Source organism: Pituophis catenifer, unplaced genomic scaffold (genome assembly GCF_029215685.1).
Source record: "Pituophis catenifer annectens isolate HBS135680 unplaced genomic scaffold, rPitCat1.0.hap2 SCAF_10, whole genome shotgun sequence".
NCBI classification, from domain to species: Eukaryota; Metazoa; Chordata; class Lepidosauria; order Squamata; family Colubridae; genus Pituophis; species Pituophis catenifer.
In genome coordinates this window covers 30,934,706-30,960,249 of record NW_027256890.1, presented here as the reverse complement: position 1 = coordinate 30,960,249, position 25,544 = coordinate 30,934,706, and positions in this window count along the sequence as shown.

Here is a 25,544-nt window from a genome sequence, read left to right as displayed (position 1 = left end):
GGTGGGGGGGATTCTCCCTTCCTTCCACGCCTCCCTCAGGCATGCAGCAGCTTCGACTCTTCCTCCTTTAGAGACCCTCTCTTTCCTGCCAGCCTGTTCTAGAATCTCTGGGTTCTGAACCCTCCTGATTTGCAAAGGGCTGAGGAAACCCAGCAAGATGGCAGCCACGGCAGCAACCCCAGCGGGTCATTTTGAAGTCCCCAAGGAAACCCAGGGGGAAGAGCCTGTGGGGGACCAGGTTCACCAGATGCCACGTCCCAGCCTCGGGCCGGGTCCTCCTTCCAAGCCAGAATGACGATTCTGGTGGTGCCACTACGAAATTCTGGACAATTTATCTCAACCTTTAAGATGTTAATCAATGTGAGGAAGGAAATAATGGAATTATTTCCAAACAATGAATTAATGTGTTCATCTAGGAAAGGATTCTTTAGGTGCAATATGAGAAATGTAACAAAATAATCCATGTAACTTAATATTTAATTAATTTATTTATTTGTTAAATTTAAATGCTGCCTATCTTTACCCTTCAAGGGTGAGTGTAATCTACTGGATGAGTTAAGGAAATTTAGTCCCACGGCACTTAAGTTTTTAAATATAAAGTTGACCAATAAAAAATATTTGCTTATTCTCTTTCTAAAGAATCAACAAAACCCTCAATAAATGGAAATTTGACTTTAACTCTAGCAACCAATCTGGGGCAACACACAAAGGATTCCCAGGTAGGAGTAATATCCAAATAACAGAAGAAAGTGCGGAAGTGAGGAAGCGCCGAAGACTGCAAGACGAAGTGACCCAACTCATCACTTCGCTCCCGCCTCTCCGCACCAAGGTGCTCACTTCCAGTCCGGGCTGACGGCGGCGACAAGCCAGACGGGAGGGATCCCTCTGCCTGGCTGGCGGCGCCTGACCGAAGACCCCAGGCCGCCCTTGGCCGGCTCCCCGTTCCACGCGGGAGCCTAACCGCCTCTCGCCCGCCTCCTCTCGCCGATTCCGCAGGCAGGTTCCGGCCCCTCTTCAGATGCGGCTTCGGCCTCCTTGCTTCTCTTCCTCAGGCGTGTAATGGGGTTATTTTTACTTTCGGTTATCTAGCTTTATGAAGACTTGACCCCACTCATACAGCTAGATAACCAAAGATAACAACCAACCCCTGGAGGCAGCTTCTTTCTCTCCGGCTCCGGGAGGGTCGCTCCGAAGCAGGGAGGGAACCGGGGATGCCGCCGCCGCGCTCACCCCCGAGGCCGGGAAGGAGGCCCTCGGGGCCCTGCGGGTGGCCGCCGCCGGTCCTTAGGCGTTAGGGCCGAAAGTCAGCGGGCCAAAGGCTGAGGGAGGCCTGCACGAGGCAGCCGCTTTGCAGAAGGAAAGGCGAGTGCAAGGCCTGCCCGGATCCCGCGGGGGCTTTGCAGGAGGCGGAACGGAGGCCTGGACGGGGCACTCAAGGCCCGCGGAGGCTTCGCTCACTGAGCTTTTCCGGAGCGGCACAGGGACAGGCACCGCCCGACCGCTTCTCCTGCAAACGGTCCCCCAACTCGGGCAGGAAGGGAGCCGAAGGGAACGAGCGGCGGGCGGCCCTGCCTCAAACGGCCCCTTCCAGGCGCTTCGAGGGGCAGAGAAACCGGCGGCCTCTCGGGGTTCCCGCCTGGGAGTCGCTCCGTCCGGCTTGGAGCAGCTGCCATCAGGGCGAGGCGCGGGAGGCTTGGCAGCTTCCCGGCCACGACCGAGCTCCACCGGAGGGCTTCCCCAGCCAGCGCCCGCTTTTCCCCGGGGCGGCCGGGCCCGGCTCTCCGGGCGTCCCTTGCGGCCGAGGCCGTCGGGGGCCGCGAAGGCAGCCTGGGCAGGAGAGCGAGCCGGCGGGGAGTCCTGGCAGCGCTGCCGGCCGGGAGCCCCGGAGCCGCGAGGGAGGCGCCGGAAGGGAGCCAGGCGCCCCGAGAGCCTCCGGAAAGCCTCCCGAAGGCCGGGGCCGAAGCGGGCGCGGGCTGTGGGACGGGCAGGCGGGGCCGCCCGGCGGTGAAAGGAGCCCGGCGGGACCCGCGCCCGCCCGCCGCCCATTGGCTCCGGCCCGCTGACCTCCCCTCCCCTGCTGCTCTCCGCTCCGCTCCAGCCCCGCAGCTGCTGGCTCCAGGGGCGGCAGAGGCGGCGCCGGGCCCGGACGGCTGAGTGCGAGGCTGGCCAAGGCGCAGTCCGGGCCCGGGACTTCGCCGGCGAACCTTTCCCTCCTTTCCCCTCTAACTCCGCCCGGGGTGGGATTAGCTGAGCAGGTGGGGAAGATTCCCGACCAGGCCGTTGCGAGGGCGGACTAGGCGCCAATGACAACAGGGATCCCCTCCGGTGGCTTCTGCGACCCGCCCGGGCAGGGAGAGGAGGAGCCGCCACGCCCGATCAGTCGCCCGGGCAACTTTTTACGGCTCTGGACTCCGCACCGGACGAGACCTCCCCCCCCCTTTAGGATGGGCTGAGAAAGCGGCGCCGGTTCCCCTCCGTCATTTTCTGGTTTGACCTTTTTTGCTATTCGAGAGAGGCAGGGTGTCCGTGGGCTGGTTTGGCTCCCAAGCGAGGGCTCCTCCTCCTCCTCCCGCAAAACGGTCTGCTTTCCGAGAAGTCTCAGGCTGAAGCATAAGCGACGAGCCAAGCCCAGCGGCGCTCACCGGGACAGGCGAATGGCCGGAAATCTTATCAATGCGATCGAATTTTTAATCTCGCCTTCAATGGGCACCAGGCTGCCTCGAAAGGGGGTGAACCGGCGCGGGTGCCCTGCAGATGAAGCGTTGCTGCCCAGGAACGGAGGAGATTGCCATGCGGGTCAGTGGGGGAAACCGCAACGACCGAACCCAGGTTTCCCTCGCGCCCGAAAATTCTTTGGTAAATTTTACGGAGGTGGAGGGGAGGGGGCCTCCCAGAGGCAGCTGAACACGCGCGGGCGGCCGGGCACACCGATCCCGGCTCACCTGTGGAGTCAAAATGATTCTGGGACATTCTGCGCAATCTGAAAATACCTCTCTATTTTGAGATCGACATATTGGAGCGAAATCTATCCGGTTGACAGCAGAGAATTTCCTTGCCGTGATCCACAGTGGCCGTGGAAGTGCCGAAAACTCCCCTCTCTCGCTCCGCTGTTTTGGCAGCAGGTTTTTCTACTGGAAATGGAAAGGGTGGATCACAACGTTTTCGAATTACTTTTTAAATCGGTCTGTCCTTCCGTCTTTTCGAGCCGCTGCCTTTTTTTATTTGACGAGGGGATCAGCGGGGTTTGCTGGTCCCCTCCTCAAATACCGGATTCCAGGTGGATTTTGCTCTAATTCAGAGTCGAGCTGGGCGGGGGGCGGAGCGGGGAAGCCCCTTTCTTTGGTTTATAACTAGGAAAAAAATGCTTGTATCTACAAATCCGTTTCTTTCCTTCTGCGACTAATTTATTAATTTGAGTCAGACCCCTCCTTCCAGACTTTCGATATTTTAAGAACTGATTTGTTCTGGTGGTTTTTAAAGCAATCTCCTGGAATGTTAATATTTCATATTCCCGATTTAGCCAAAATGAAAGATTGATTAAGGTCCGGTGTTCTGCACAGGACCTCCCTCGCCTCCAGAAGCGCCTCTCCTAACAGCCGGGAGAGAATCCAAGGGCCCCAAGCCAGAAACTGGGACCCAGCCTGCCATTCAGCATAAGCAGCCGAATCAAGTGCTAGAGAATTGGATCGTTTGACTCACCATTCAGGGCTGCCCTTTTTGAGAGGATAAAACCCCCAACAGTCCCACAGGGGTTTTCAAGACCTTTTTTGAAGGGAAAATTCCTCAAAGGCACCTCGCTTTTTTTTTTGCATCACAGGGGCCCGCCCCTCCCCATTCCAATTAACTTAAAAACTGAAATAATTTATGGGATGATATTTATGAATGTGCAGTTATTTGTCTACAAGGGTCACACTTTGATAACTGACCATCAGACCACGTTGATGCCGGATGCCCCTCCTCAAAAAGTTGTACTTGAGGCCAGCATAAAAGTAAAGACAATTTTTGATTTCACAGAGCTTTGTTTCCATAGAGTCACGCTCTATGAATTTAATGATCTCCCCTATCATTAAAAATGATAGTTTGGGAACAATTTTGGGTGCCATACCTTTTGGGTATCCCCACTGGGAGCCTCTTTTTTCTATTAGATCCCTCTGCTCATTGGAAACAAAATCATGCTGCCATTGTTCAGCCAGGCCAAAAGATCCACATTTCACAACTGTTTTCAACACAACACACCTCCAATAGCTCACATCTAATTTCATATCAACATTTGACACATTTTATCCTCAACTTTTGCACTGTCCTCTAAATTCTCAGCAGATGTGCAGCCTCATTGATTAGTGGCCACTCAGTTTGGGCCTGGAGCCCCAAATGATGAAAACACTGCAAGGAAACAGCTCCTGTCCACCCTCACAGTTACCTTCCTGGAGCTATTTGAACACTCAGAGGCTGAATAATTGAATGCAACATAAAATGGTAAAAGTCAGGCCACACAGCATTCACGGAAAGGGCTGCAGAGTAGACCAGATTAGTCTCCCAGAGCAGTCTACAATTCCAGGGGCAGGGGGTTGAGGGTGGGGAAAGGGAGGGGCCATCATTTCAGCATCCAGTGATCAACTAATGTATAGTCTATCTTGCAAACCGCCTATGTATGTGGGTTTGTAGGAGGGAGAAGTCAGATAAAAACCAAGTGGCTCTCTTTGGGGGCCCTCCCCTTTTCTGCCCCCAAACCCAGTTTTTGCATTCCTTCTGCCCTGCTGAGGCCTTGTCCTGCTGAACCACAGCTATGCCATTCAAGCAGACTCTGCCCATTTTAACTGTTCTCTCCAAGTTTGTTCCTTCTTGTTCTTCTCACTAGCACCCGCCGACTGGCTCCCATCAGCCTTCAAAGCCTTATGAGCTGTGGGGGGTGGGGGAGGGAGCAGCCAGATCCACAGTGCCTACAGATGACAATATAGTGTTTGAAATGAATTAAAATGGTAATGGCATAAACCAATATGAAAGGAGAGCTTTGCAGAGAGGCGCTCTGCTGACTTAAAAGACAGGCCTTTCAAGCACAGCCCTCTGCCTCTGCAGAGTTGCTGATGGAGGAGTGAACGAGGTCCTGCAACTGTCTGTCCACAGCAAGATTTTGTCACCAATCTGAAGCAGAGGATTTGATCCATTAAGATCATCAGTTTTAAGGTGTCATAAGCGTCCCTCATTTTCATGTCCCTGAAAGATGACGTCTCTTTTGTAAACCTAACCCGTAATAAATTCATGTTTCAAAGCATGGAATGCAGTCATAAGAACTATGATCCATGGAAGCTTATTTGATAATAAATTATCTTTAGCACATCAGAAGACATTTTGTTTTTCTGCTACATATTGTCTTTGGGTATATCTTTCTCAATTTTTGTTTTTGCCTGAATAGAGCGACTGGATCCCATCTTAAGTTTATTGTATTGTCATTGCACCTCGTACAACAAAATTAAATGCCATCTTCAACGTTTTATAAAAATAAAACACAAACAGATATCCTTCACATTCTATACAATTGAATTGAAAACCCGATATTGCATTAATAGAATAATTCTATACAGTAGAATTCAATATGGTTATTGCCCTGGGATAGAAGCTGTTTTTCAGCCTATTTGTCTTTGTTTTTATTGTCCTGTACCATCTGCCAGATGGTAATAGTTCAAAAAAAGGGCGCCCAGGATGAGATGGATCTTTAAGGATGCTTTGAACTTTCTTAAGACAGCGGGAGCTATAAAGCTCTTCCAAAGTGGGGAAGGGGCAACCCATGACCCTCTGGAGCACTGTCCTATCTGCCCCTGTGCAATTGGCAAACCATACACAGGGGCAGTAAATTAAAATACTCTCTATGGTGCAGCGGTAGAAGGTCGCCAGCCGTTTTCCATTCAGTTGTTGTTTCCTGAGTAGTCTCAGGTAGTATAATCTCTGCTGGGCCCTTTTGACCACTGCTGCAATGGGAGTACCCCAGGTCAGCTCCTCTTTTAGGATAACATTCAGAAACTTAAAACTGGCCACTTGCTCCACTCGGTCTCCATTGATAAGCAAGGGCTGGATGTCTCATCTATTCTGTCTATAGTCCACTGTGAGCTCCTTGGTCTTATTGGTGTTAAGGACTATAAAAGCAACCGGCCCACCTCCTCTCGATAGGCAGACTCATCCCCCCCCCCCCCGCAGATGAATCCCACCACTATTGTATCATCTGCAAATTTAGTACTACTAGCGTGAGTGGGAATGCAGTCATGCACATAAAGAGTATACAACCCTGTGGTGTACCAGTGTTAAGAATAAGGGCTGAAGAGATGTGATTACCTAATCTGACCCTCTGAGAGCGACCAGACAGGAAATCCATAATCCAAAGGCAGATTGAATAAGAAAGTCCAAGATCCATAAATCTAGTCTATGTGGAAGTATTGGGTTAAATGCAGAGCTAAAAATCTACAAAAAGCATCCTCGCATAGGCCCTCCCCCCCCCCCCCCCGCTGTTCCAAATGAGTCAGAGCAGGGTGAAGAGTGATGGCTATAGCATCCTCTGTAAATCTTGCTTTGCACCCTTGCGGAAGTGTGGATTCCCCTGGCTGTTTGGGGTGGGGGAGACAATGGAGGAACCCTAGGCAGAGAAGGGGTGCTTGTGGATGTTTGCAGCTTAGCCTCTCTGAATTCTGCATGCAGATAATTCTAGGTCAGCTTGGAAGATCCTGCTTGGAGGAAGACCCCCGACTCATGAAAATAAATGGGGGAGCCCGAAGTACGGCAGGCTCCCCACTGGGGCTAGGCATGGATGGCTTTGCCTGGGCCTTCTGCTGGGTCACCCCTGCTGAAGGTTTGGCTAGAGACAAATGACCCTGGCATGCTTAAAGACCCTGTGAATAAAACAAGGTGAACAGGGCCTGCCTTAGCTTAATATGCAAAGTGCTTCTTTTAAATTTTGGGTGAAAGGGGAGTGTCCAATTCTTTCCTCCTTTCTATTGGCCTCAGTGATCTCTTCCTTCAGGGACAACTCTACAGCCTGAAATCAATGTGTGGGCAGAACCTATTTCTGCCCACAATCATCACTTGCAAATTATGAGACCCACCCAGATGGTGTTTCATTCCATCTTAACCCAATGAAACTATCAGCCATATCTGACCCTCCTCTCCCCATATCAGAGTTATTCCTCCTGTGCCAGACGAAACCCACATCCAGCCCAAAGCAGACTTTGGATGCCCAGGGCTTAGCAAGCCCCCTGCCCAGTTTGGCTTTGGGCTGGATGTGGCCCCAGACTCTACTGGGACATTCTGTATGCTGTGGCAAAACAGTTCAGATTGTTTTACAACAGATGGGCTGGTTCACACAACTTGCCAACTGCACTTTCCCCAAGTTAGTCTTGATCTGGACCTTCTCAGGATGGAGTGTAGGATACAGATGATATCTTTGGAGATACCATGTCCCCCACTTTTTTGAGCAAAGACAAGAGACCCCCTGTTGGAGCTTAGTTGGCTCCTTTCTGTGGGGCATTCCAGAAACCCAATTGGGGGGGGGGAGCCTTGGGGCCTGGAAGAATTCCTCATGGATTAGCAATTGTGGGGATTTTGAGATGCAGGATTGATTAAATATTGTTAATATTTGGCTTTATTAATAATCCTACACATTTGGAATATTGAAGTTATGGTGGAATAATGAGTAATTCTTAAAATATTAAATATTAGTAATTTAGTAGGGGATAACAAATGTTATCTACATTTAAATGAATTAATGGGAAAAATGATAAAGAATTATGAAGAGAGAATAGTATTGTTGAAGTTGAAAGATTAGGATTACACATACTTATTTGTATTATTATTGTTAGCATTGTTTAAAAAAGATTTGACCCAGTCAATACACTGTCCACAAAATATGTATGGTGTGAAAAGAAAACTGCAAATAAAAGATGTTTTTTTTAAAAAAGAATTCCTTATGCTGCAGCATCAGGTGCCTTTAACCCACCTACACCGAACCACCCCCATCCACCTCCCCCCCCACACAGAGCACTGCCACCCTTATTTGCAGGTGGTATCCTCATATTTTCACCCACTGTGGAAACACCTTTGCTTGTTGGGGGACATTTCATTATCTAAGGCAAGTAGGACCACCTTCCACACAGGTTTGGCTTAATGCCCCCCCCCCCCGCCTCGGGTCCTCATCTGTGCCAGTGACGGCCTCTATAAACTGACCAGCATCCATTTAAGATGCAGCCACAATTAATCTATTGATCTTTGGGTGCCATCAGATTCCTAGCTAGTCCAAAACGTTTCTCCCTCCTTGAGTCCCGTAGACTTTTTCCTGTACAAGTGGCTTAATCAAGGAGGCTCAGAAAAGAATCAATCAAAGGAGCATAAAACAGCACAAAAAGGATGGCTGTATTCACACAGCCCGTGGGCTTAACAAACGCGATGGCTGCTGCCCCGAGGCATTTTCCTGAGAAGACAACACCTTTCCTCCTCAGGGCGACAGCTCAGAGATTCCCACGGATACCCGAGCCCCACTGACTCGCAGGTCCTCCTTACCCGTGGTACGATTTAAGCACCCGAAGGGCGACAGCCTTTTGCTAATAGGGACCTGGGGGCGACGGCCAGTTGCGGGGGGGGGGGGAGAGGGCCAGCTACCCTAGGGCGCCGGCCTGGCGTCGTGGGCTAAAGTGACCCCGATTGTGGCGGCGTTCCGGTTTCCGCTGCCCTGCGGGGTGTGAGGTCGACCCGCCCACACAGGCGCGTTTCGAGGCGCCTAATCCTCCGACAAATACGGCCACGCGATGGCCGGAGAGGGAGGGAGGGCGGCCGGATCCTCCCACTGTGCTGCCCACTGCCCTCTCCGGAGCGGCTCGCTTCGCCCGCAGATTCTTCACCCGCCCAAGAGCCGAACCGGCCGTAGCTGGGCTGCCCGACCCCAGGAACAGGCGAATCGAATGACGGGCAAGGCCGCAGGGGCGCTCAGCAGGTCAGCTCGCTCCGGGCCTGGGATTCGGGGGAGGAAAGTTTTGCTTCAGGTGGTCGCGCGCCTCTTTCTGAGCTGCCCGGGCGGCGCCTTCCGACCGAGTTCTCGTGCCGCCACTGTTCCATCTTCTGCCTTTGCTCGCTTGCCCATCTGGCCCCGCGGACTCGAGGGAAGCTCCTGCCCGGAGTGGGTCGCGGAGGCCTTGAGTGGCGGAAGAAGGGAGCGGGCGCGAAAGACGCGCAACGGTCGACCCCAACGTACAGGATGGCTTCGCGTCCGGTCAACTGCCGGTTCGTTGGCCTGGAGCCGAGCCAAGAGAAGCTCTGCGCCTGTTTGGCTTGGGCTGCTCCTGCGCCGGTGCCAGAGGGCTCTTGTGGGCTGGACCCCCCCGCCCACCAGCTTTTCGCTCACTGGGGCGAAGCCTCTCCGCGCTTCGGAAGCAACTACCAGGCTCGGCAAAACATCGTCCTCCGAGAGCGCCGCCGCTTGGGGAGCAGCGGAGCCTCCCGGTTGGGGAAGAGGGATCCGGGCGCCCTGAGGGCACGGGAAGAAGGGGCACCGGCAGACAAAGAAAGATGTCCCCGCCAACTGTAAGAAGGGGTGTGTGCGTGTGTCCAGAGGAAGCCTGGAGTGCGCGCACCCCAAGAGCGGAGTCTTCCAAGCCCCGCCGGAGCTCCGCGTGGACACAGCGGGATACCGAGCCTGACCACCTCCTCCCGGCCTGGTTCCCTCAGTCCGGCCCGATGCCAGCCCCCGCCCCTCCGCCGGGGGCACCTTCACATCGAGCGAAGCGCTTGGTGAAAGGCCCCCTCCGCAGCTGAGGTCGACGCTGCCAGGCCAAGGGACATTTTGGCGGCCTTGCACCCCTAACAGTCTCTTCCCGGCTCCGGACTCGAATCAGGCTTTAGGAGACGTCCCGGGGCGGTGGAGTCTTCGTCCGGAGGAATCCGGGTTTCGTTTAAGCGCGAAAGGGAAATTGGCCGGTCGCTGGTCCTTCGGTTTTGGCGAGGAGGAGGCGTTTATTAAATTTTTATGACTCCCCTTTAAGGTGACCCCGGGCGGCTTATGCCGTTGTGGACAAGCCCGATTTATTTGGTTAAAGTCCATAAATTAAAGAAAAAACAAACGCTGAGAGTTTAATTGATTAAAGTAACCAGCTTGGTCTGTTTATCTGCAAACCTCAAAAGAGTTAAGAGACTATTTTAAAAGGAGGAAACTCTCTCAGTGCTGACTGGATTCGGTTCTTTTCCGAGCAGAGACGCTTTTGGGGACCATATTTTTCCGGAGCAAACTTTCTCCAGAACCTATAAATCGCACGGAGGTTGGAGGCATAAACACGGATTCAGGCTGAGTCAGGCTATTGCTAGTCTGCCCTACGCTAAATAAAATAAGGAAGGCCGGGCGAGTGAAGGGAACCGTCAGTCCCCTTTCCGCGGGGCTCCCGTTTCCCTTCCGGCCAGGCTGCCCCTCGCCTTTTATATCGCCTGCCCACTGCCGTCGCCCTGGGGTGGCACTCAATTTCGGGGTACAGGATCGGTGGAGACTCACCAATAATCTCACATTGTCTGCATTCTTTCCTTAAACGATTCTTTCTTTCTTACATTTCAAAGTATACATAATATAATTTAATCAGAAATATCGTTGAACAAAAAGCCACATAGCAATTAAGTTTGACGCTGCTTTAATACTTAACTGAAAACGGTTTCTTCTATTTAATATTGTTACTGCCCACTCCCTTAATAGCTCTAAGAAATTAAAAAGAAACAGTGAAAACAGAGTTCATAGCTACAAGGCACAAAGTTGCAACAGTCGCATTAAAGATCCTGGGGAAAATATTAAAGAAAACCAGATCGATTCCTGTTGTCAATATATCTGTAGGGGGAGTCCGTAAAATGCCTCTGAAAGAAATGGTCAGGAGCCACGAGACGCCTTCGAAATCGCCCCGAGCACCTCGCTTCGGGCTGTAAAACATTGAAACGTACCGAGTTTCAGAAAGCCGCAACTGTTTTTGTTTGACGCAGGTCCGGTACTAAAACTGAAGTCCTCCCTGTATTAGTAGGCAAACGGATCTCCCCGCGTCGGGCTTGGTCGATCTCCCGCTGGTGCCAGGACCAGCCTTAAAGGAGGGGAGGGGGCGGTAAGCAGCTCATCCCCTTAAGTGGACGGGCAAACCTCTACGAACCAAAGCTCCTCGGAGCGGGACTGGACGGGGGTTGCCCAGGAACAGCAAACAACAATTGACACCAAAGACCAGCCTCATTGGGGGCGTTGGTCTCTTCAGCTGGCAGAAGCGGCGCGCGGGCAAAGCTCCCCCCCCCTTCGGAGCGCCGGCGTTTCTTACCCTCCCCCCCCCCCCGTCCTCTCGAGCGTCAAAACCCTCGGGGCTCCCGGGAGCTTTTGCCCCTGCCCAGCGTCTCCGTTTCCCCCGGGCTCTAGCCCGGCCAAGGCCCTCCACCAGCTCGGCACGCCTTTCCCGTTCAGCCGGCAAGCCCCGAGCCAGGACGGCGGCGCGGTCGCAGCAGGCAGGTGGGGAGCCAAAGTAGACCGGCCTGCAGCGCTCGCGGGGAATGGACAGACTTTCTTACCCGCCTCGGAGATCCGCGAACAGGAGTCCCTCGCCCGCCTCCGTAGCGCCGCCGCCAAGAGGACCCGGGAGTGAGGCATCGGCGCCGCCTCCGCGCCTCTTGAAGAGCCGCGTGCGCGGGGGATGACGTCGCCGCCAGCGCGGCTCTCAGACTGAGCCCCCCCCCCCCCGCCGGGCCCCTTAGAAACCCTCCACCGAACTAACCCCTCCCCCAACCCCCCCCCGACGGCCAAGGCAGCAGGGAGAGCCGCCCAAGCGATCGGCGGGCCAGCCCCTCCCTTGAGCCGGAGCGCTCGCTCGCCCCTGGCAGAGCCGTCTGTGGGGCTGAGGCGGAGGCAGCTTCCAGGCGTCCCTTCCCTTCCCTTGAGCTGGAGGGTTGAAGCCCCGACGACTCGCCCCGCAGTTCGAGGCGCACCGTCGGGGGCTCCGTCCGTGGCCTGTGTTCCTGCCAGTTCTGGCAACGGGAAAACGGGATGATGCAAAGGTGGGAGGAAAGTCCACCTCGACTGAGAATGGAAGAGTTGCTTGTTCCAACAGAAAGGAGACGCGTGTCTCGGCAAACCATGACCGCCAAGGGTCCCGGCTCAGAGGCCACCGGGAGGCCTCGCAGCCTCCATTGGCAGCCAGCTCTGGTAGAAGCCCTCGGCCGTCCCCGGCACCCCAGCGGGTTTCCGGAAAGCCCAGACCCCCTTTTCAGGGGGAGCCTTTCATTTCCAAGGCCTCACGTCCTCCTCGCCCAGCCGCCCCTCCCGCTTTCTCACCCGCCTCTGCCTCGGACGTGTCCAGCAACCCAAGGCGCTCCCGCTTTGTTCCGCCGCCCCGCAGGCCCGAGGCGGCAACCACGTGGGGCTCCCCCCGCCAAAGGCCTCGTTAACAGGCAAGCCTCTCCGCCTTTCATTCTAATTGGGCATCTTCGTCTCGCCCAAGAATCTGCCGGCATCTCGGCGCGCGCGACCCAGAGGCCCGTTGATGGGGACTGTCTCGGCTTACACCGGAGAAAACCCTGGGGGCTCAACGCCCCCAACACATTCTGACCAGAAGGGCTCCGAGGTCCCCCGCATCCCCTCCCTCACCTGCTGCTCCACCCTCCTGCTGACTCCCTGGAGGTCCCTCAAAACCCACTTCCCCTTTCCAGGCAGTTGGAGGCTTCAGGGGGGCTGCGACCCGTCCCTCGCTTGAACCCCCCCCCAGGGGATTTTAGACCTCCTTGAGGGTCGGGGAAGAAATCCGAGAGTCCCACATGTAGCTGAGTCAACGTGGCCCACCTGCACCCAGAACCCGCCTCTTTCTGCTCTCTGAAAAGGGCCTTTGGGGGCCCTTTCCAGTGTTTTTTCAAGAGGTAACTTCTTGGGGGGCTTCCTGTCCTTGTCGTCTCAATTCGGAATGGGCCCTCGAAGGCTTCTTGAAGCCCCAAACAGGAGAAGGGGCTCGAGGCTTTTCCGAAGCAGAAGTCGCCTAGCCCAGATGTATCAGTCTTTGTTAGCCCAAAAGGCCCAGGGCCACATGGTGACCAGGGAAGGGCTCTCCGGGAGACAAAGCTAAGCTTGGAGGAGAAGATCAGTTTCTTCAAATGAGGGATTCTCCATACCGGCCCTTCCTGGAAGGGAGATGGGGACCGGCCAAGCAGCCTTGCTTCCTTCCCTGGGCTCTAATACAGGTGGGAGGTGAGGCAGAAAATTGGGGTGAACAGAGAAGCCGCCAGGCATCCTTCAGGTCTCCCAGTCTTGAATTTGAGTCTCCCCATCCCCTTTACGGCCTTGGGCTCTCCGGTCCCCCCTCCACTTCCTGCCTTGGCACGCTCTCCCTTGGGATTCCCTGACCAGGAATCCCTCCCAAAAAGTCCACCAAAAGGTGGACCTGCGCAGGCGGCTGTGCTCAGTAGAGCCTCCGAGGGGAGGAGAGCTGGATGTCCAAAGAGGGAGCCAGGGGCGATTTAAGCAGCCGACACTGCCAGCTCCTTACAAATGATTTCCACCTGCGCTCAAAAGTCCCAAAGGTGCTTTTTCAAGAGGGAGCCGGACTTTCTTGTTTCTTTGAAGACGTTTCGCTTCTCATCCAAGAAGCAAAACATCTTCCAAGAAAAAGCAGAAAGTCCAGTTGCCTCTTGAAAAAGCACCTTTGGGGCAACCAGGACCAGGACCTGGATGATGACCGAGAAACTTCATCGGCACTTCGGGTTGGTTGACCAGAATGGCGATTTTCATCAGCGAGAATGACCGCGAAGGAGACTCACCTGGTCCTTCATTTCGGATGTTTTAGACCTTGGCTGTGAACCGTGTAGTCACGGCTGCTGCTGAACGGCCTCAGAGGGGGAGCTGACCTCCTTAGAAGCTTCGCTGCCGAATCAGCAACCCAGACCGGCCCCCTCCGGCTCTCCAGGCCGGCCCCCTCCAGCCCACCTTAAACTGAAGGCCGGGCGGACCTGCTGGGCAGAGTAGAAAAGCAGAGCATCGCCATCTAGTGGTCAAACTCACATTTGACACTCTAACTCAGTGTTTCTCAACCTTGGTAGCTTGAAGATGGGTGGACTTCAACTCCCAGAATCTGGGACTCTCCCAGATCTCCCAGACTCTGGGAGTTGAAGTCCACCCATCTTCAAGCTACCAAGGTTGACAAACACTGCTCTAACCGGTGGCGCCCGTGCCAAGAATGGGAAACAGCTCCGAAGATCATTTTCCTTCTAGGCATTATATATTTATCCATTATAAATATATTTTGTAATTATGAAATAGATGTATAGGGGATTCAATGGAGGAAGCATAGTTACATCGCGGAAGTTAAAAGAAGAGAAAAGTTGCTATTAAAGTAAGATAAATGATAGGAGGAGAGGTGGAGAGGGAAAGACTAATCATAGAATAAACCATAGAGAAAGAAAAATAAGTGGAGAAAGGAAAAGGAAAGGAAATAAATAGGAGGAAAACGATCCACAGCGAACTTGGCCTGCTGAGAGAAGCCCACCTGCACCGGAGAGGCCTTCCCAAGAGCACAGAGGCCCATTGAAGCACGGTGAGCAGAGAGGCAAAACACACCTGCGGAGAACAAGGAGGCGAGCCGGTGAGTGACTGGGGCCCAGCTGTGGAGCAGGGAGGAAAACTATCCGTGGGGCAGAGAGGCAAAACAACGACTGGCAGAGAAGGAAAAGCGAGCCAGTGAGAAAGAGAGGAGCAGGGAGGAGGAGGGGAAGAACTGGCTGTGGAGAGGAGAGGAGAGGCGAGCTTGCCATGGGCCATCCGCACTAGGCCGAAGACACCAGCCTGAAGATGACAAATGAGACTTTGTCGAAATGTCGCCAAGACACTTCCAATTTTATGTGGGAGAAAACCCGAATAACCAAAGACCTACATACAAACACCCGCGAAAACCTCAGAATATATTTTTCGTAGGCTTTTATGTGCATATTCTTTCTAGCCAGGTTTTACCTACGTAAGCGAAGATGTTCCACAGCTCTAGTTCTGTGAATGAGATTTGTGAATGAGATTTCACAGAACTAGGGCTGTGGAACATCTTCGCTTACGTAGGTAAAACCTGGCTAGAAAGAATATGCATATAGTTTTTGCGGGTGTGTGTATGTAAAAAATTACAATCTTGGGTGTTTTCCCGCATCATTAAAAGTCTGTTAGTTAAAATACTTAAAATCCTGGCTAAAATCCCACCTTAAAATCCTCCAAAATCCCAACAAAACACTTTGCAAGGTCTTTTGAAACTCTGGCTAAAATCCTAACCAACACTTTAAAAGTTTTCTTTTTTTGGCAACGTTTCGACAACTTCTCTAACTTGTCATCATCGGGCCCCTACTTTCAATTTAGAAGCTGTGGGTATGCTGCAAGGTTGGAGTTGTCGCTTTTCTATGTTCACTGCTGCTGACATATGCTGATTAGCCTGCAACTCTGTGTCCTGATTGGAGGGCAGCAGTTTTTTCTCCTGCTTCATTATCCTAGCTGCAGCCTGACTGAGTGTTAAAGGCCCAGCTTTCTCTAGTTCCCTATTACTAACTGTCAGCTGCAAACCGGTAAGGATTCTGGTAGGCATCACAACACCGCTGATTGCCTGTTGAGATCTCAGCCTATCTTCTGGCTCGGTTCTTTCTCTCTCCCTATTGCTAGCTATCATCTGCAAAGAGGGACGGATTCTGGCAGGCATTGCAACACCACTGGTTACCTGTTGGGATCTCTGCCTATCCTCTGATATTAAAACTGATGTTAGGGAGGCTATCAAAATTGAAAAGAGGCCGCAGAATATGAATAGACGAGATGACGCTTCTAGGTTATCAAGTATTTGGAGACCTGCACTGAGGGAAACTCGAGTTTTAACATCAGAGGTTAGGCAGAGATCCCAACAGGCAACCAGTGGTGTTGTAATTTATATAATTATATAAATATATTATATAATTATTATATATATTATATAATTATAATTTATATAATTATATATATATATATATATATACAATTTAATTTATATATATAAACAGAACACAAGAACGCCAGCCTGAAGATGACGAGTGGGACCTCATTGAAACGTTGCCAAGATACTCTCAATCTTATACGGGAAAAGACCCGAATACACCAAAACTTGCATATATATATATATATATGTGTGTCTTTTTCTTTTTCGTAGGCTTTTATGTGCATATTCTTTCTAGCCAGGTTTTACCTACGTAAACTGAGTTGTTCTGCAGCCCTAGTTCTGTGAAATCTCATTCACAAGTTTCTGGGCTTTTTGTTTCTTGCTAACAGACAGCAAACTCTGCTGCCCTTTGGGAGACTCAGATAGCTATTTCTGCCTTTTAAGGCGTCATCAGTGAGCCACACCCTCTTCTCAGGTATCCTCCCTGTAAAGGAACAATGTTTCTTTTTCTTTCTTTTTCGTAGGCTTTTATGTGCATATTCTTTCTAGCCAGGTTTTACCTACGTAAGCTTTGATGTTATGCAGCCCTGGTTCTGTGAAATCTCATTCACAAGTTTCACAGGTGGTTGGCTTACACATTGAGGAAGCAGCAGAGTACTCGGACTATTGGTAGTATTGAGTATGGAGGGAAGGAAGTATTTCAACAAAGATTAATCAAAGAAGCCTTTCTAGATTATTATGCTAAACTATATGCTAAAGATGATATACAGAATGAATTTATAAATAAATATCTAGAAGAAAAGAGAGTTATAAAAATTTCTAGTGATCAAAAGGAAAGAACGAGTCTACCAATAACAGCTGAGGAGATTATTGTTGCTATTAAACAACTGAAAACAGCTAAAGCTCCAGGAACGGATGGTTTAACTGCGGTGTATTATAAAATTCTACAAGCAGAAATGATTGAACATCTTAAAGACTTATTTTGTAGCATACAACAAGGGGGGGAAATACCCCCTTCATGGAAAGCAGCTTTTGTCTCTTTGATACCGGAAGAGGAAGCAGGTTCTATAAAACCGGAAAATTTTAGACCAATATCTCTCCTGAATACGGATTATAAAATTTTTGCGAAAGTATTAGCCAACAGATTAATGCCAGTTATTCAAGAGGTGATCCATCATGATCAAGCAGTATTTATAGAAGGCAGATACATGAAGGATAATGTAAGGCAAATTATAGATTTATTGGAATATCTTGAGAAGAATAAACAGATCTCTGCAGTGCTGGTGTTTTTGGATGCGGAGAAGGCCTTTGATCGAGTGAATTGGAACTTTCTATTAAAGACTTTAAGAAAGATGGATTTTGGGGATCAGTTTGTACAGGCGGTTTCAGTAATCTATCAAGAGCAAACAGCACAAATTATTATTAATGGAAGTTTAACTACAAATTTCAGTATAGAAAAAGGCACAAGACAAGGTTGTCCGTTATCCCCGTTGTTGTTTATTTTAACTCTAGAAGTCTTGTTGAACACAATACGGGACTCGAGCACTTTGAAGGGAATAGTTATAAGGCAAGAGGATTACAGAACAAGGGCATTTGCAGATGATCTGGTTGTTACCCTAACACAGCCGATGGAATCAATAATTCAGATGAAAGACATTATAGAAGAATATGGTATGGTATCAGGATTCAGACTGAATCAGAAAAAAACCAAGATGATAGTTAAAAATATGACAGTTGATCAAAAGAAGGAATTGGAAAGGAAGGCAGGCTTTGAAATAGTACCAAAGGTGAGATATCTAGGAGTTCAAGTTGCAGACTCAAATATAAAACTGTTCCAAAACAATTATGAGGTGTTGTGGCGAAAGGTACAAAAGGATATGGAAACCTGGAAAAAACTGCAGCTGTCTCTACTTGGAAGAATAGCAGTAGTTAAAATGAATGTTCTACCTAGATTTTTATTTTTGTTTCAAATGATCCCGGTGCTTAAAAGTTATAAACAGTTGACGGAATGGCAAAAAGAAGTGAATACATTTGTTTGGAATGAGAAAAAGCCAAGAGTGAAACTGAAAATTATGCAAGATGTTCGTGAAAGGGGTGGTCTTAAACTTCCAAACCTGCGACTGTACTATGAAGCAGCAGCGTTGACATAAGCAAATGACTGGTTTGGAAGGACAAAGACTGGAATACTGAATATAGAGAGTCATGACCTTGAATTTGGCTGGCATGCATATCTATTTTATGAAAATAAGGTGGATAAAGTATTCAACAGCCATATGCTTAGAAACTCCTTGATGAGAGTATGGAAGAAGCACCGGCTCAAATGGGATTATAAAATACCGTTGTGGTTGGATCTTGGTCACATTATACGGAATATAAATATGAAGTCACTCGGGGGGGGGTATATAAAGAAGTACTTTTTTGTGATGGGGCAGATTGCAACTAAAGACATTAAACACACTGTTGGAAGAAGGGATTAATTTAACTTGGTTACAGTATAATCAACTTCAATTGAGATGGAGAGAAGATCAAAAAACTGGATTAATGTTGCATGAAGAAGAATTGGTTAGACAGATAAAAGAGAAAGGCCCAATGCATATTAAGAGGGTTTATAATGTTTTGTTAGAAAGAGACTCAGAAAATGAATTGGTTAAAGACTGTATGATAAAATGGGCACAAAATTTTGCAGAACCTGTTATGATGGAAACGTGGGAAAAAATATGGGTTCAGAATGTTAAATTGACACAGTCACAGAATTTGAGGGAAAATTTTTATAAAATGTTTTATAGGTGGCATTTAGATCCTAAGAAATTGTCGTGCATGTATCCTAATGTTCAACCAAAATGTTGGAGATGTGATTGTTTAGATGCTACATATTATGATATATGGTGGACCTGCAAGAAAGCAAAGGCTTTCTGGATAAAGATTTGGTGGGTTATGCAAAATGTCTTGAAGAAAAAAATTCAATTCTCTCCTCAATTGTTTTTACTGGGTATAGTTAAGGGCTTTTCAGTGGGTGAAACAAAATTGATATTGTATATGGTGACAGCAGCTAGGTTACTGATTGGTCAATATTGGAAAAGGGATGTTATGCCTACAATTCAAGAATGGACTTTGAAGAAGGCCAGTTTTGCAGAAATGGCGAAGATATCAGCATACTTAAAAGACCGGACTCAAGAGACTTATGCATGGGAGTGGAAGAAATGGATAGATTATGTGCAGAATAAATATCAAACTAGGAAGTACCAGATAGCTTTTAGCTGAATGTTGTGTAGAAATGTATAGTATATAGGGGGTAAAATAGCTTATTGTTATGTAGAAATGTATAGTACACAGGGGGGAGAATAGAAGGGTGGTAAAGTATGATATAATGTGGACGGATTTCACCTTGGGGAAGTCATGGGAGGAGGGGAGGGTTAGGGAGGGAAGGGGGGGGAAATGGGAAAATTTGTATTTGTAAAACTGTTTCAATTAAAAAAAAAAAAGCTTACGTAGGTAAAACCTGGCTAGAAAGAATATGCACATAAAAGCCTATGAATATATATATATATATATATATATATATATATATATATATATATATATATATATATATATGTAGGTCTTTGGTTATTCGGGTTTCCTCCCACATAAAATTGGAAGTGTCTTGGCGACGTTTCGACGAAGTCTCTTCACCCAAGTGCCAATCAAAGAAGCCTTGACAGCTATCCAAAACAAATATAACCCCCCCAAGCACATCCTAGATCTGACCAACCACTGCCTATCCAATGGATGTCTTAGTCTACAGGAAATCCAATGGCTCCCTAGGACACACCATCTACCAGAAGAAAACACACACAAACTGCTATCTGCACGCACTCTCACACACCACCCAGCACAGATCAACTCCATAGCCAAGAGTTTGGCTATGCGGGCTCCAATGAGCTTCACAAAAACCCGGACTGACGAACCATCGCCAAGGGGTCTTCAGACTGGAACCATCCTGTAGGGACGGGGGTGAATGAGAGGCACCTTGGAAGACCAAGAGGAACAGGCAAGTTCCTCGATAGTCAGAGGCAGCTCTCTATGACTTGGCGTCGGGGGCGGCAGCCATTGCAGCTGTCACGAAGCTGGGGCAACCGGACTAATCATGGAGCAGGAGCGGTGAATTGAATGGAGTTTTTGGAGCCGGGTGAGTGTTAGCCAACTCATAATAAGAATTAAAAAAAAAAAAAAACCTGAAGACCCCTAGTGAGAAAACGGCAGCTAATAAGCATGGGGGAAGAAAAGTGGACATTGGAGCATATCTTTAAAGAGGAAAAAAAATTCAAATAGAAAATTGATCTTTGAACAAAACGATCTGGAAAACAATGTGGAAAATCTTAAAAATGAAAGAAACTACCCAAAGACTGATTAAAGGATCGGAAAGGAATAATTAGATCCTTTTTGTCTCCTCTTTCTTGTGAACTTCAAGAAAAATAAAAAGAGAATGGATAATAAACCTTGTAACAGAAGTGCTGTACAAACAAAAGGAAAAAGGAAAAAAGAAATGAAAAGAGCTGTTTAAATTTGGACTGGACTTCAAAATTGACTTGGTATTCTTAAAATTAAAAAGAAAAAGAGAAATTGGTTAAGATTGTTAATATGGTGAAACAAAATGGATACTTGTTAGATAACCGGAAATTGTGGATTGCAGAGAGACACCATCAGGAGTAAAAAGGAACACTGGAACTTGGTTTGTGTTTTGGAAAATTGTGAACTTTACAGATAACAGCTGTGAGAACTTTTGGGGAGGACTCCTTTGTTTACAAGTGGCTTGAATTTGGGGGAGGGAAGTTTAAAATTGGAACAATATCAATTTAAAAAGAATAAAATGGCACAGTAAATTAGAGAAATGATTAAAGCAATGTATTTGTCATGGAAAATGGAAATAAGAGAAATAACTAATTCCCTATGTAATGATACATGGGGAATCAAAATCTGAGGACATAAAAAATGAGAAAGAACATATGCAAGCTGACAAGGAAACAAAGAGGGAGAAGCGAGACACAGAGGCTGAAGAAAAAGAAGATAAAGAAAATGAGACCAAATGTGAAAATGTATCTGAATATGTGGATAGTGATAATATGTTGTATGTTATGTGTATGTCATCATGTGCATAATAAAACAATAAAGCTTTTTTTAAAAAAAGAAACCAAAGACGAAAACCTCCTAGAATGCATGTGGGTCAACATAAAAGACAAAAAGAATGACATGGCCATAGATGTATACTATAGGCCACCCAATCAAGCAGAAAAAATATATATCCTTTTTGCCAACCAACTCACAAACATATGTAGGAAACACACTACAATAGTAATGGGGGACTTCAATTACCCTGATATCAATTGGAAAACTAATTCTCCACCAAGTGAAAAATCAAATAGCTGACAACTTTGTTGTCCAAAAGGTAGAGGAGAGAACTAGAGGGACAGCCATACTGGACTTAATACTTACAAACAGAGAAGAAGTATTAGAGGGAGTTGAAACTGCAGAAACCTTGGGTGAGAGTGATTATGTCATACTAAAATTCAACATAACACAAACACAAGTAGTAGAACAAAATGATACCAGTGTCTTAGATTTTAAAAGAGCTGATTTTAATGAACTCAGAGAGAACTTGGGAAAGATTCTTTGGATAAAAATCCTAAAGGGGAAAACAACTCAAAAATCTTGGGAAACCCTGAAAAATATGATCATAAAAGCCCAGACCAGCGCAATACCACTGAGAAAGAAAAACAAGAAATCCAAGAAGAAACCAGCATGGCTACACAAAGATCTCTCTGACAAATTAAAAGACAAAAAGGACAAGTACAAAAAATGGAAAGAGGTACACATAACTAAGGCAGGATATCAGCAGATAGCCAGAATCTGCAAAGACGAAGTCAGAAAAGTAAAGGCTCAGAATCCACCTAGGTCAGGGCCCAGCCTGGCACAGGGTAACGGTCTGGAGGGCGCAGGACGAGGGATTGGGGATGTCATCAGCACGGTGGATGGGAGGGGCAGATATGGCGGGAGCAGAGGACCTTATCTTGTGCCGGGGGTGCGCACTCGCTACTTGAGAGCGATTGCACGCCCCGGTCCTCAAGGCTCCCCTCGGATACTAGGTGGCTCAGATACTCAGGACCTGGGCCTCCGGCTGATGCTGTGCAACGCCAGGTCCGTGGTAAATAAGGCCCCCCTCATTTACGATCTCATTCAAGAAAGGGGAGCGGACCTGGCGGGTATTACGGAGACCTGGTTGGGCCCGGAGGGAGGGGTCCCTCTGGTTGAGATGTGTCCACCAGGCTTCAGAGCATTCCATCAGCCGAGGGCCCAGGGGAGGGGCGGGGGGGGTGGCGGTTATTATTAACGAAGGTCTGGGTCTGAGGGAGACCACTGTGCCACAGATTGCCGGGTGTGAGTCCCTCTTTGTGAGATGGGGTCATGGGGTTCAGATGGGCTTGCTGCTTACGTACCTGGCTCCCTGCCGCGTGGCAACGGCCCTGCCCGAGCTACTCGACGTGATAGCCACGGTGGCAGTTGATACACCCAGGCTTATGGTCATGGGTGATTTCAATCTGCCGTCCGTTGGTGAAACGTCAGAGATGGCTCGGGAGTTCATGGCTTCCATGACGGCCATGGACCTGACCCAGTTAGTTCATGGCCCCACTCACAGGGGGACACACACGCTGGACCTGATTTTTGTCTCTGGCCAGTGGTTGAGTGGTCTTATTATAGGGGATATAGACATGAAACCCTTGTCATGGTCAGATCACTCACTCCTTCGTCTGGACCTTCGAACCGCTACACCCCGCCGCAGGGAGGCGGACCCAATTAGATGGATCCGCCCCAGGCGCCTGATGGATCCTGATAGGTTCCAGACGGAGCTTGGGCCAATTCCTGAAGATCTGGCACACGACTCGGCCGAGGACCTGGTAGCTGCCTGGGATCGGGCGGCTGGTGGGGCCTTGGATCCGAGTCGTGCCTTTGCGGCCTCTGACCCGGTGTCGATCCCTCGCGGCTCCTTGGTTCACCGAGGAGCTGAGGGAGATGAAACGCCGGAAAAGACGCTTAGAGAGCGGTTGGAGGGCCAGTCTCGCTGAATCTGACCGAACACTGGTAAGGTCGCATATTAAGACCTACCTAGTGGCGATAAAGACAGCAAAGTTTAACTACTTTTCCACCTCTATTGCGTCATCAGGAAATCGTCCGGCTGCCCTGTTCAGGGTAACCCGCTCCCTGCTCCATCCGGGAGCGCGGGAGGATCCCTTGGAAGGCAGGGCGGAGGATTTCGGACAATACCTGTATGACAAAATCGCTCAGATCTGGGGGGATTTGGACTCTGACTGGGTAGATCAGGGCAGGGTGATGAGGAATAGTCTTGAGAATGTTACCTGGGAGGAGTTTGATGCTGTGACTCCGGATGATGTGGACAGGATTTTGGGGAGACTTAGTGCGGCCACATGTTTACTGGACCCGTGTCCCTCCTGGTTGGTACTGGCCTCCCGGGAGGTTACACGAGGCTGGCTCCAGGGTGTTATCAACGCTTCGTTGAGTGAGGGTCACTTCCCCGCCGCCTTGAAAGAAGCGGTGGTGAGGCCTCTCCTCAAGAAGCCGTCCCTGGATCCGGCAATATTGGCCAACTATCATCCTGTCTCCAACCTTCGCTTCCTGGCGAAGGTTGTTGAGAGTGTGGTCGCGCGACAGTTTCCACAATTCTTGGAGGAAACATCCTATCTAGATCCGTTTCAGTCGGGTTTCAGGCCTGGACACAGCACGGAAACGGCATTGGTTGCGTTGGTTGATGATCTCTGGAGGGCTCGGGACAGGGGTTGTTCCTCTGTTCTGGTCCTGTTAGACCTCTCAGCGGCTTTTGATACCATCGACCATGGTATCATGCTGCACCGGTTGGAAGAGTTGGGGATGGGGGGCACCGTATTACGGTGGTTCTCCTCCTTTCTCTCCGACCGGTCGCAGTTCGTGTTGGCAGGGGGGCAGAGGTCGACCTCAAGGCCTCTTATATGTGGAGTGCCTCAGGGGTCGGTCCTCTCGCCCCTCCTGTTCAACATTTATGTGAAGCCGCTGGGCGAGATCATCCGTGGCTTTGGGGTGAGATACCACCAGTACGCTGATGACACCCAGCTGTACATCTCCACCCCAGGCCACCCCAACGATGCCCTTGAAGTGATGTCCCAGTGCCTGGAGGCTGTGCGGATCTGGATGGGGAGGAACAGGCTCAGGCTCAACCCTTCCAAGACTGAGTGGCTGTGGCTCCCGGTATCCCGATATAGTCAGTTGACTCCATCACTGACTATTGGGGGCGAGTCGTTGGCCCCCACAGAGAGGGCTCGCAATCTGGGAGTCCTCCTGGATAGGCAGCTGTCCTTGGAGGAACATCTGATGGCTGTAACCAGGGGGACCTTTTGTCAGGTTCGCCTGATCCGCCAGTTGCGGCCCTTTCTTGATCGGGATTCCCTGTGCACAGTCACTCATGCCCTCGTCACCTCTCGCCTTGACTACCGCAACGCTCTCTACATGGGGCTCCCCTTGAGGAGCACCCGGAGGCTCCAACTGGTCCAGAATGCAGCAGCGCGGGTAGTGACGGGAGCAGCCTGGCGCTCCCATGTAACACCGCTCCTGCGCGAGCTGCACTGGCTCCCAGTGGTCTTCCGGGTGCGCTTCAAGTTGTTGGTTATCACCTTTAAAGCGCTCCATGGCATCGGGCCTAGCTATCTTCGAGACCGCCTGCTGCCACCGACGATCTCCCATCGACCCGTGCGCTCCCACAGAGAGGGCCTCCTCGGGGTGCCATCAGCCAAACAGTGCAGGCTGGTGACCCCCAGGGGGAGGGCCTTCTCTGTGGGGGCACCTACCCTCTGGAATCAATTGCCTCCAGAGATAAGGAGAATCCAAGACCTCGGTGCCTTCCGCCGTGCCCTTAAAACCTTCCTTTTCCAGCAAGCCGGGCTGGCCTAATTTTTAAAGTGTTTTTAAGTGTTTTGTTTATTGTTTTTAATTAATGGGGCCAAATTTATATATGTATATTTTAACTGTATTTTAATATTTGTACTTGATGTTTTTACTTGGCTGTTCACCGCCCTGAGTCCTCAGGGAGAAGGGCGGTATACAAATTCAAAATAAAATAAAAATAAATAAAATGAACAAAGACTTGCAACAAAAGTCAAAGATAACAAAAACAGTTTTTTCCAACACATAAATAACAAGAAAAGGTCCACTAAAGAGAGAAGACGGCAAGGAAGTAACAAGCAATAGAGAGAAAGCAGAGCTGCTTAACTTTGCATCGGTCCTCACACAAAAAGAAACTATAGTCCAACCTACCAGAAACATAAGTGTAAAAAACAGACTGGAAATAAAAGTTAAAATAAGCAAAAAAATAGTAAGAGAACATCTGTCTGATCTTGATGAATACAAATCACCAGGACCTGATGGATTACATCCCAGAGTTCTAAAGGAGCTGGCAGAGGTCATCTCAGAACCATTGCACCACATATTTCAAAAATCCTGGTACACCAGGGAACTACCAGAGGACTGGAAAAGAGCTGATGTGGTTCCCATCTTCAAAAAAGGAAAAAACAAAAAACAAACTAGATGCAGGAAACTATAGACCAATCAGCCTAACATCAATAC